The following is a 12408-nucleotide window of genomic DNA, read 5'->3' as shown; positions in this document are numbered from 1 at the left end:
ATTTGAAAGAGAAGTTTGCATTCTTAATCCATCATTATTGACATAATGGATAAGTGATGCGTGAGAACGTTGTGTTTTACCCCCACATGCATCAAGCACTTTTTCATTCGCAAACGGTGCGATTCCTTAAAATCGGCCGTTTGCGAATGCAAAAGTGCTTTTTGGGATGCATGAAGCAATTTTAGAATTTGCAACATTGTTGCGAGTTCTAAAATTGCGGGTGCTTTTAAGAAGTCGCAGATGTGCGACTTCTTAAAAGCAATGCATCATCACTTTGACAAGTGAAAATTCGCACTTAGGGTTCCAAATTTACCGAGTGGTTGAACCACTCGGTAAATTTGGAAAAAGTGTTTAAAATGCTTTAAATGTTTTTTTTTCAACATTCATGTTACGGACACACATGTCCTTAGGTCATGTGTGTGTGCAATATGATGCGAAAAATACATTTCAGGGGTGCATGGGGGGGTCCTTTGGATCCCCCCCTGCACCCATGAAATTTTCTAAGTGCCACTCGCAATTTGCATTGACTCCTATGGGCCTTTTGGCCCATAGGAATCAATGGAAATTGCGAAAATTAACTTAAGAATTCGGTATTTCTTTGGGATTCGGTAAAAAATGCGATTTTTACCGAATCACAAAGAAATACCGAAAAAAATGATGCATAGCATTTTGCATTTCCTAAATAGCGATTCCTTAATTTTCGCTATTTAAGAAATGCAAAATCCTAGATTGATGCATGTGGGGGTTAATGTTTTCAGGCGATATGCAGATGCCAATATGCAATTTGTACAAGAAGCTGCCATTAATCATGTGCAAAGCAAGGGTTAGAGCTACATTTTACATTACTAAGATAGTGCGAAAAACTACGTATATATTTAGCTGATACAAAATAAAAGTAGAACCTAAGAATATAAAATACAGACTGAAAAGGGTTCGAGGCATTGCTTATAGTATTAAAAGTCAGCTGTGCAGTGACAGAACATTCAGAAACATTGATAGTTCTACTCACAGCAGCTTAAAAAGACATGATTGATTGAAAATATCCCAAACTCCATTTTCAGTTTACTGGCATACTAATTCTGTGATGGGTGTTTGTTGCAGAGCATCATTAAATCATATTAAGTAGAATGCTACAATAATTGTGAGAATAAACCTGGTTCGAATGTCCTAATGCAGTCTAGGTGTAACATTAATACTCGCTTCTAATACATTCTTACAGCTGATTTGTGAAGGTACAATACCTCCTGATGACCCTACAGTTAAACCAAGTTATAGGTGAATTATAGTTGCATGTTAAACAATGAAGTAGATAAATATCTTTTTAGCACTTTTTAGCACTTTCTTCTGCTGTGTTCCTTAAATAGTCAAAACATTAGCTGATAAGATGATATTTAGGGCAGTTTGTTTACTAATTTCACTGCTTGACATCACTTTAAGAAGGCAAGCACATAAGATGTTCTCCTACACTCAGAACTGCCATTGCTTTTGAAAGTAACATTTTAAACTTCTCAAATACATTCTGCAAAAGATACCGCATGTTGGAGATTTGATTTTCACACTACTGATTCCACATTTATTCTCCAAATGTGCAAGCATATAATCGCTCCCATTATAAAAAGCAAGTGGCCAATGAATTAAAATAGAGCTAAAGGAAGGGTGATGGTGTGACCATACATCATAAGGAATAAAATACTCCCCACTGTACTTTCTAAAGCAATTGCAAGTCACCTTAGAATTATGTAGCTTAAAGGTGCATTTGGTCCTAATATCCTACGTGTGCCCACGAATTCTCAGTGAATTGCAATATCCTTCAAGAGCATGGTGGAGGGTACGTTATCTTATAAACAATATATTTAATACTGACACATGGCTATACAGCCCTGCCAGTAACATCAGTATTACAAGTGAGTGTTAATGCTAACAAGTCACTTGTATAATGGATAACAAGCATCCTGAAATGTCTGTATAGCCACGCAACTTCATCAAGCCGACTCATATAATGTCAGTGAGTGCATGGTCACCAGCAGCATGAATATTTCCCTCTAACAGTAGTTCAATTGAATGTTCTCAGTGTCTTGTTCTGGGAAGCCACTAATGACTTCCAAAATGTGAGAGAAATAATATTGTCTTTCTGAAGCTTTACACCAAACAAAAAAATAGCATGTCATTTTCTGGGGAGAGAGAGGAAAAGTGACCCCCAGGGGAGCGATTAAACACCGGAAAGGCCCAGTTATGCTTATAGTACTGTAGAGACACGCAGCATCTTTATTTTAATTTATTTTATTTTAAAGGTTTTATATAGCGCTGGCTAGACCCGGAGGTATCAGACCGCTTTACATGAGTCTCAGACCATAATTGCAGGTTACATCGTTAAAAATGTTACGCAGTTATTAGAGTCTGGCAACATAGTGACAAGTAAGGTCGAGACAAACCAAAAGGACATATACGTAAGGGAAAAAGCAGGCAAGGGGAGAGATTCAGGAGAAGAGGGGGTAAGAGCAGGGGAAGTAGAGAGAATGGAGGAGGGGAAGAGGAGGGGAGGGTGAGAGATGCACCATGGAAATAGGTGGGGGAGGGCGACAGGGACACAACCGGTAGACAAGTCAGAGCTGCCTCCGAAGTCCAGTAAGCTGTGATCCCAGGGAAGTGGTATCATTTCCCATCTCTGTTACGTGAGGCTCCCTATACGCAGTGGACTCTTTCAGAGGGGTCTCTGAAACTTCAAGGCCTACATACTGGATCCTTCCCCAAAAGGGGAGAGGGAGTGCTTTGGAAAGGGGTGCCATACCATACCTCAACTGTAACTGGCTCCCTAGGGGCTGTGGAGTCTCTCAGCGGATTCACTGAGAATCCAGAGTATAAATATTGGATCTTTCCCCAACAAGGGGAGAAGGAGTGCTTAGTCAAAGGGCACAAAAGGATAGGGGGCTAGGCGCCGTAGCGGGCAAGAAGAAAGATTCAGATGAGAGGGGATAGGAGCAAAGGAAGTAGGACAAAGAAAGAAAGAGACCTAAATGGGAACAGATAGATAGGAGACAAGGAAAAAGCAGAGTTACAGAAATACGATGACGGGGGTGGGCGAGACAGTGCAATGGGGAGAAAAACTGTCCCCAAAGTAGGTGATGGTCAGGGAATGAACCAAGGCCGATCTCAATAGCTAAACAGAGTAGCTCCACCGGGCATCAGACATAGTGCTAGGACTCCGCTGTCAGGATGGAGATCAGAGTACTCAGAGATTGTCAGATTTGTGGGGGGGGAGAAACCATGGTCCAAATGAATTCCAGATGCCATCTTGAGGTCAGGCACAGTCCTGGTAAATTAATGTAAGGAAGATTTCCGCTGGGGGGGAGTCACAACTGGCAGCCATGTTAGAGTCAGGCACCCAATAGCCTCAGCTGCAACCCTGTTGGATTGTGAACTAGTAACAATTACTTAGGACTCTTGGAAGGCAAAACACTTAATAAGGATCAAATATCAGCCTTCCTACCGAGAGCATCTCCACAGTGGAGCCACCATCTCAGGTATCAGTGAAATGGACAGACCAGGCAGATCAGACTTGTGCACATCCAAAGGAGATTGATTAAATATTTAAATGTCCCCGGCATACAACGGCATGCATCCGCTTTATATTAGGGCTCTGGCCATGCACTTGCTGTCTGGCAGGAAGGATCTGTAGACTACAGTGAACAGAGCACAATGAAAGAGGTATGACTTTGTAATAGGTTATAGCCTGATCAAGGGTTACTGCTTCCCCCAGAATATGCTCCCCTCTTTCCACTGCGCTGTCTGTGTCAGTTGGTGCCTTTTTAGATCAACTGGCCACCCGCTGCTTTTCAGAAATCCCTCTCCCAGCTGCTTCTCACTGTGTAATGACAACAAAATTCTCTTCACCTATGATCTGTGTCGCAGGTTTGCACACACGAACTCAGCACCTCAAGGGCACCTCCTCGATCCTCTGGCTCTCTGCCTCTCTCGGGTCCGGATGGGTCCTCTGCCTCAGGGGTTCGCATTCATTTCTACACGTCCCTCGTCGCTCTGCTTGCCGACCGGGTCACCTCCCTTCGCAGCGGCCCACACCGCACCGGTTTGTCACCTCTCCACGTGTTCCGGCTCAGTGCTCCTGCATCACCTGTAGTGTACATGAGGTAGGTTGCATTAGGGGGTATTACCAATGTAAGATGGGTAAGCATATTTAGGCTCCCAATATCAGTGTTCTTCTTCCAAGTAGCAGCTCTTCGGACGATAAGAGGGCACACCCGAAGATGGGCACAACCCCCATGCCTGAGCTTTCGTTTTTGGCATCTCCCACTTCCAGAGATTGGCATGAGCTGAATTTGTCTTCTTTGCTAATGCAAACATCCAGTTCTTTTGCTGTAGGTGCATATAATGTCACTGACTCCTCGTCTACTAAAGAATATGGGATGATTCATCATTTTTATTAAGTTGTATCACCATTATGGAATGGGAAATGGGTCATATCCTCGTGAGAAAAATGGTCGAAAAAAGTCATTTTGTCCCACTTTACACAGTGGTTAATGCCATAATGTCTAATTTGATTATTTATGTTTGCAGTGATATTGTCAAGTACAAGACCATAACCAACCTTTGTTTCGAGTAGCTATGACTTTCATTTAGAAAATATCTACTTCAACCTCTTCATCTCTCTCCCAGATCAACTCACAGACATACTCCATCCCTTTTAGATCTTCATGCTACTTATTCCTACATCCCCTTTGCACCTACTACTCCCAGTCTGCCTATAGTGTAGACTACCATTATCCATAGAGCTCTTTTGCATGCTAGCTAGGTTTTCAATATATAAGTTTCACACACAAATACATATATTAATACAATGTTTACAATTCATTGTGTGTTTTACTAATATGGAGTTACTTTAAGTTGGCGATATTTTTATTAATGTGTAATTAAGAAGTATACAATACATCAATCAGACAATTATCATATGAAAATAACAATATGAGAAACAGGATGATATGTTATATTGTTACATAATAATTTCTATTAATGCTTACTATAACAACTCTAAAACAGACAATTTATCATACCGATAATAGGGAAGAATAAATTAAAAAAGAAAGCCAAATGGAGAAGAGGGAAAGGAAGAAGGAGAAACATGAAGAAAAAAAGGAAAATGTCATGTTATATTCTCTACCAGAAAAATAACAAGACATTAAAACTTTAATTTATAGAGTTTCATTAGTATAGTAACATGCAATATTGAACATTAAAGGATATGATCAAAAGAAAGCATTAATGTATAATTTTTAAACTTTGAGGGCTCTTTGCAGTACGTTTTGTAATACTACAAATAGTAGTACAAACAAACTGCAAAATGCTGTTGACAAATTTGCTGTGAAGGTCTGCTTCTCCTCCTTTCCTATCTTTTTTCTATGCAGAGAACTCCATCCGACTGCAAGGCCTCAACACACATAGGTATACATTTTTATAGTAAATGTGGGAGGGATGCAAGAGTGGCTAGAAAATGGAGAATATTACTACTAGTGTAGTGGTTTACAGAGTAAATAGGGGATTGGATCGAGCTAAGGATGGTTAGACGGTAGGGCATGCACGCATCAACAAAAGAGCAAGCCCAGTCCTATTCATAAATTGCACTTCCATAGTTGATACTGCAATAAAGGACACACAACAGTAGAAAATATAGTCCAACATTACACATGGTCACTTACAGGTACTGAAATATACTCCATATAATACAATGGAGGTAAGGACTTGACATGGACCCATAGGAAACAATGTTAATACGTTAATATATTTTACTTTTTTATAATCTAAATAATGTTATTTTATAGTTAAAATAGAGATCATTTTTAAAAGCGTGATTTATTTATAAAAAGTTAAATAGGTTATAATAAAATCTAAATATTAATAACAGGAAATGAAACTTGAGATAATTTAGAGGCATACCTTTTATTATTTTCAAATATATTAAATAAATACACTTGAAACTAGAATTTTTCAAAAATACTTTCAAATATAATATTTATTTAATGTAAAATAATTAAATATATTGTTAAATTAATTAGTAATGAAGTAACTGTGTTGTACTGTTTATAACATTTTCTACTTTAATATTAATTTAAACAAAACTAAATTAAATTAATATTTAAAATAGAAATATATCTATACATTTTTTTAAAAGTTTTGTAATCTTTCATATTTTCCCCTACATCTTACCTTAGGGATTTTTCTGCCCTGGTGGTGGTGAGCTCTGGTTGGTTATGCATTCAAAGAATTTTTTTTAAGTTATAAAATTCATATTTTATGCTGAAAATGTTTTATTTATTCAAACTTAGAATTAAAATGTCTTTTAATTTAATAATAAAATAATTGTAATAATGATGTTTCAAGTTAAAAGTGCAATAGCACTTGTATTATTATGTTCTATGTTTAATTAAATATATAAAATATTTAACAAATATGTATTTTTAAATCTTAATAAACTTTAAAACTTTCCATGGAGAGATCTCGGACAAGATGGCAGTTTTCCACAAAGAGTGTGTAGCATCAAATATGTTTGCAAATTCCTGATTAGTAGTACATTTACACTCATATATGACATTTCTACTGACGCCCCCTGTTTTGAGGGGAATGGGAAGTGTTAGTGTAAGTCCATCAACTCACAAAGTAATAAAATTACTCAAAAGTATAAGAGTAAATGTACTACTAATAAATCTACATGTGTAGATTTACCTTTGTGAATAGGCCCCCGTGTAGATATTGACAGACCTGTAGCTGCAGCCTTACTGAGAAGAAAATGTGATATCTAATCATTATATAATGAAATACATTTAAATGCGGTGGTTTAAAAACTTTAACCAAATATGGTTCACGTGTAGTATAAATTCTGGAACCTTTATAGAGGAAATATGTTATAGAAGACCACTGGTATTCTCTCTTAAGAACCAGTGACATTGGTGATATATATGCTCTATCACACCTATGGTTATAGCAAACACTAAATCACCGTGCTTTAAAGGAAATATTTGTGGCAATTTTCCAATTGTTTTGTAATTGTTGAAAGACAACCACAGTTTATTTAACTTTAAATGAATCAATCAATAAATCAATCGGAGTACTTGTAAAGCCCGCTACTTACCCGTGAGGGTCCCAAGGCACTGAGGGTAGGGGGGATGCTGCTACTCCTCGAAGAGCCAGGTCTTGAGGAGTCTTCTGAAGGTGAGTAGGTCTTAGGTCTGCCGTATGTGGGTCGGGAGGGTGTTCCAGGTCTTGGCGGCAAGGTAGGAGAAGGCTCTGCCGCCGGAGGTCATTCGTTAGATGCGGGGGACAGCGGCGAGGGCGAGGCTGGCGGGTGGGGGTGTCGATGCTGAGTCTGCTGTTCTGTTAGGCTGGTCCGGCGTTGTGGAGTGCTTTGTGTGCATGGGTGAGGAGCTTGAAGGTGATCCTCTTGTCGACGGGGAGCCAGTGTAGGTCTCTCACGTGGGGGTGATGTGGCTGCGGCGGTGAACGTTGATGATCAGTCGGGCGGAGGCGTTTTGGATGTGTTGTTATCGTCGTAGGTGTTTGGCTGGGATTCCTGTGTAGAGTGCGTTGCCGTAGTCCAGTCTGCTGCTGACGAGGGCCTGTGTAACCATTCTTCTTGTTTCGGTCTGAATCCACTTGTAGATCCTGCGGAGCATGCAGAGGGTGTTGTAGTAGGAGGAGACGGTGTTGAACTGCTTAGACATGGAGAGGGAGGAGTCGATTATGAATCCTCTATTGCGTGCATGTTCGGTGGTTGTTGGTGCTGTTCCTAGTGTGGCCAGCCACAAGGAGTCGTCCCAGGCTGAGGGGGTGGGTCCGACGATGAGGACCTCTGTCTTGTCTAGCTTGTGGCGCACATTTGGCATTGATGGCTGCAGGTCCTAGTAAATCCCCACCTTCACACCTAGGGACTGATTGCAATGTGGTCCAATTACATCCGAATCAGCTGTTCGTATTCCTTTCTGACAGACCCATTTTGATGGGGTCAGTCGGAAAGGAATACCATCTCTAGGATACCGTCTACATGAGTCATCGCATGTGCTGACTAAACTCCATTAGCCAAATTGGTGTGTTCAGCTTTCATGTCATATAACTCCGTTCATAATTACAGGTCCATTGTGCAGCTTCAAACCATGGTGGTGATCCAGCGCTCCTAAAGAAAAACTGTCTCACCAATGCTACTCATCTCCACAATACTCAGCATTAATCATGAATCACTACCAAGGCCTATAAACTTACGAGACAATTTTTGAGCAACTGAATCATGTGACCTAATTAATCAGTACTATTCACAAACAATATACACATTTATTTACAACTGCAGTTGATCATTTCTTACCATGGTTTTTAAACATATGTCATTTAATTAAGTCACAAAGGCGAATGGATCAACTAATGATAACTAGACCATGAATAAACAAGACCAGCTTGTCATTTCAAAATCTAATTTTATTAACTTTTTATTATTCAAGAAAGAACATTTTGAATCAAAATCTTTATCTTTTTAGCAAAGTGAAGGCATCATTTTATTAAGGAAAATACTTATTACTCTGACATTTCAAAGAAAAATCAGTTAGCATGAATTAAAACAAAATATAAGTTTCCATTCCCCTAACTCCCTGTCTAAAACTGACTTCACCTAAAAGAATAATCTCAAAGACTGCTGTCCTTACGTGCGCCAAAGAGTCCAACAGCACGTCACGCTTTCAGGAATCGGGAAACAAGAAGAGATTCCCTTCTCTCCTTGGGCCAGGTTTTATACCTTTCTAACTAGCTAAAGTAACTAAATTTTGCATTCTTCTCCATAAACCCAAACTTGTCATTGGCTGAGCAGTGTCAGTCCACCATTATGTCATAACCATCTCCAAACCGAGAACCGGCTTTTCGTTAACCCTATTGTCCTTTGCTTTCGTGTCATTCCGCTTCCTTGTAAAAGTATCTTTTACTCGAGCTACAGTTCATGACTTCCTTGCCTTGGCAATCTTGCCACTTCCTGTCCTTGGACATTCTCTCCATGAACACATTAAGCACAACTTATTCAACAGTATTTTCTGCGACGTGGTAAAACTTTCCACTGTGCAAGGCTCCTTTCTGGACAGGATTCGAAAATGCCATCTTTTGCTGGCCGAAGGCCTCTCACGAAAACTTTTATTTAAACAAACACAAAACAGTAATTAATTAGAGAATTGAGACCCATTCTGTTACCCCCCCCTTTTGCTAATTTTTAAAAACCCATTAGACTATGTTACCTAGCCAAGCACATAAAGCAGCATTTATATTTAGCATCTTCTTTTAGTCCATGAGGATTCTCCACGAGCTTTTGCCACAGAAAAGGAAAAGAACACTAGTGACAGAAGTCATTAGGCCCTGCTCGCACTACCTGTGGCAGAAATCCATCTGCCTGTGTAACCTACAAATTTACTAATGCTTGTATATACTTTCAAAGTTCTTTTAATTGAGAATAAATCATTTCATTTTTAGAATTTTTCTAAACATCCAATGTGTGCATATCACATGAACAATCAATCATTCTTGATTCTGTTCTAAACATTGCAGTTACTATCTAAAAAAAAGAATAAGTTCAAACAAATACAAAATCAAATCCCAATGCATTTCGGGAGAATTTCCCTTCGTCAGGGGAGCTGAAAAACATAAAACAATGACTTTTTTTAGAGAACCGTCATTCAGCACATACTATACTTATGCAATAGAATTGCAATACATCATGCATAATTTATCAAGAACTCTGTTGAATAATAGCCTGTGAATATATAGAGCCATAACCAAAAAACGACAAGAAATAATTCATGTGGTAAAAAACAGTGTGACAAGGAACAGTACAACAAACAAAGTTGTGAATAGAGACTAGGGGAGAAAAAACAACATAAAAAACTTAAACTTAGTATGCCTGAGTCAAAACGGACTTCTAAATGCCAACAAATATAGCTAGTGCATCTATTGATATAATTCACTATGAAAGAGCTTAGATGTAGCCTTAGAGATAAAGAGAACTAAGCTGGATAAACACTTGGACTCTGAAGAAATATAATAAATCCTTACCATGAATTGTACTAAAAAAAGACTCTTAATGAAGTCTACTGGTGAAAGTGACGCATAAGTTCTACATGGAAAACAGAAATATGTATGGAAACTTATTAATATTTCGATATACTGGTGGCTGTGATAGAGATTTAATTAAAAATAGTCCCCAAAAGACATACCTTGGTTTAAACAGATGTATATTCTGTGGTTGGCCAAGCACTATTTATATATACCAACTCGTTTCTCCAACGTAGTTTATTTCGATATACACTCTGTTTTAAAAAATATTTAGGATAAGCGATTTGGAGTGAGTATGTTATCTTCTAATTATTGTTTTTAACAAGATGTTCAAGAAAACAATGTTTAAAAAGAACGTGTGGCCTACAGTTGGTGGAAACCATAAACAGTCAGATTAGTCGTGGATCACTTCCAGATTAGGGGATGCCAAAATGTATCAACAGCGTTGAATATATGAGAAGGTCGTTAGAACCGACGAATGTAGAGGAATCAATAGACTTCACTAGACTAAACAGTCATTGGACGATAACGTCTACTGTCGCTGCAGCGAAAAACGAAATGCGCGAATTACTAGATGACTTTAATATTAATACCTTCATTCGACTGGCAAAAAACATGAAAGTAAGACAGTTAAATACCTACATAGTGAAACGCCTTGAAGCCTCTAACTTTGTTGATGTGGCGCTAAAACGAAACCGTTGTCACAGGGTTGCAGATAGCCGAGAAGTGTTAGAAAAGTAAAAGGGAATACAAAGATTAAAGACCCGAATTCCCGAACAAGCTGCTTGTCGAGATTCGCTGGATACACATCCCTCTAACGGCTGAATAATAGATGGAGCCTTGCGTCCGGCTTTCGTAATTTTCAGTGCCAAAGTTTCTGGATCGGCCCGCTTGAAAACGCGAGTGAGTAGTGAAAAACAGAATGCGGAAGTGGTCTTTGTTGTTGCTAGTATCGCGAGAAGAGGAGTACGGAAGAAAGACTATCGTAGCTAATGCGAGTTGGATTTTTAATTTTTTTTTATATAACAATATTTGTTGGCATAGCTAGATATGACTCTCTAACTAAATAGCTACAATGCAGGTCTCCAAATTAAAATCGTTGGTAGAGAGTATAATATTTCTCAATGATTAGATGTGTTTTTCCAGCTAACACAATTTCTTTGACCTTGTGTCACCTAACACAATTTCTACGACCTTATGTCATCTACAACTTTCAACCTTATATGAAAACAAATTTAATAATTGTCACTTGTGTCATCATTATCTTCTTGGCTACTACTGCTCACTACTACTACTGGTGGAATAATGATGTAAGTCCATTCAGGTGACTTATATTTCTGATTAGGCTTTAAAGCTCTCTTTGCTCTACTGCTAATCACTTCTATTTTCGTTCCTGCTTCATTTTTCTTATTTGAATCACTTTTTTGACTTGTGATTTCATTAAACTGTTCTTTCGATTTGTTCACTAATTTGAATTTCAGACTCCCATTCTCATTTGGCTAATTATCTCCTTTTCTTGAGAGTTTCTTCTTTCGCTCAGTTTGATTGCACTCAACTCTCCAAGCTCTTTTTCTTGATCTTCTCACATTGGATTCATCATCACTTTCATCTGTTTCGCTTTCTGTGATATCAGCTTTAGAGTCAGGCACTTCTTTACTCGGCAGCTTCACTCTGTTAGGAACATCATCCTTATAGCTGGTACTTGGCAATTCGTCTTCTTCTTCTTCTTCAATTATTTCCAATCCACCAGTTTCAGAATTTTCGTTCCTTCTTCCAGAGCTTCTAGTCCGCTTTTCAATACTCTCCTGATCTTGATTCACTTCTTGATCAGACGCTTTTTCTGCTTCTGTTTCTAGCAGATCTTCATCATTTTCAGAGTCTACTATCACAATTTCGAGATCTTTTTCATTCAACGCCTCATTCGCATTTGAATCTTCCAGATGTCGACTTCCTTGTCGATCTTCTGGATCTGGATTTCCTTCAGGTTCTTCTTCAGAATCCGAATCAGTTGTTGTATCACCTTCTTCGACAGGATTCTTAGGTGGTGGTACTCGAATAGTATGACTAGCATGTATCATCTCTTCCAACCTCTACACTTTACTGCATTTGTTGTGACAAGAATCACCTGTCTTGCCTTCTGCCACCTGGGTACTAGGCAATTTCTTCTTCGATGAACCTTTGTCCTCACCCAATCTCCTGGCAAAAGATCATGAGCCTGTTCTTTTTCTTTTGTAAGTACTTCAGTTCCCACCTGATGGAACACAGAAGTCACCACGTCAGATAGGTTTTTGCAATAGTCCATAATTGCACTATCATTTATACTTA

This window comes from Lissotriton vulgaris, chromosome 8 (genome assembly GCF_964263255.1).
Source record: "Lissotriton vulgaris chromosome 8, aLisVul1.2, whole genome shotgun sequence".
NCBI lineage: Eukaryota > Metazoa > Chordata > Amphibia > Caudata > Salamandridae > Lissotriton > Lissotriton vulgaris.
The sequence above is the reverse complement of the archived record's forward strand: the minus strand, read 5'-3'. Positions refer to the sequence as shown.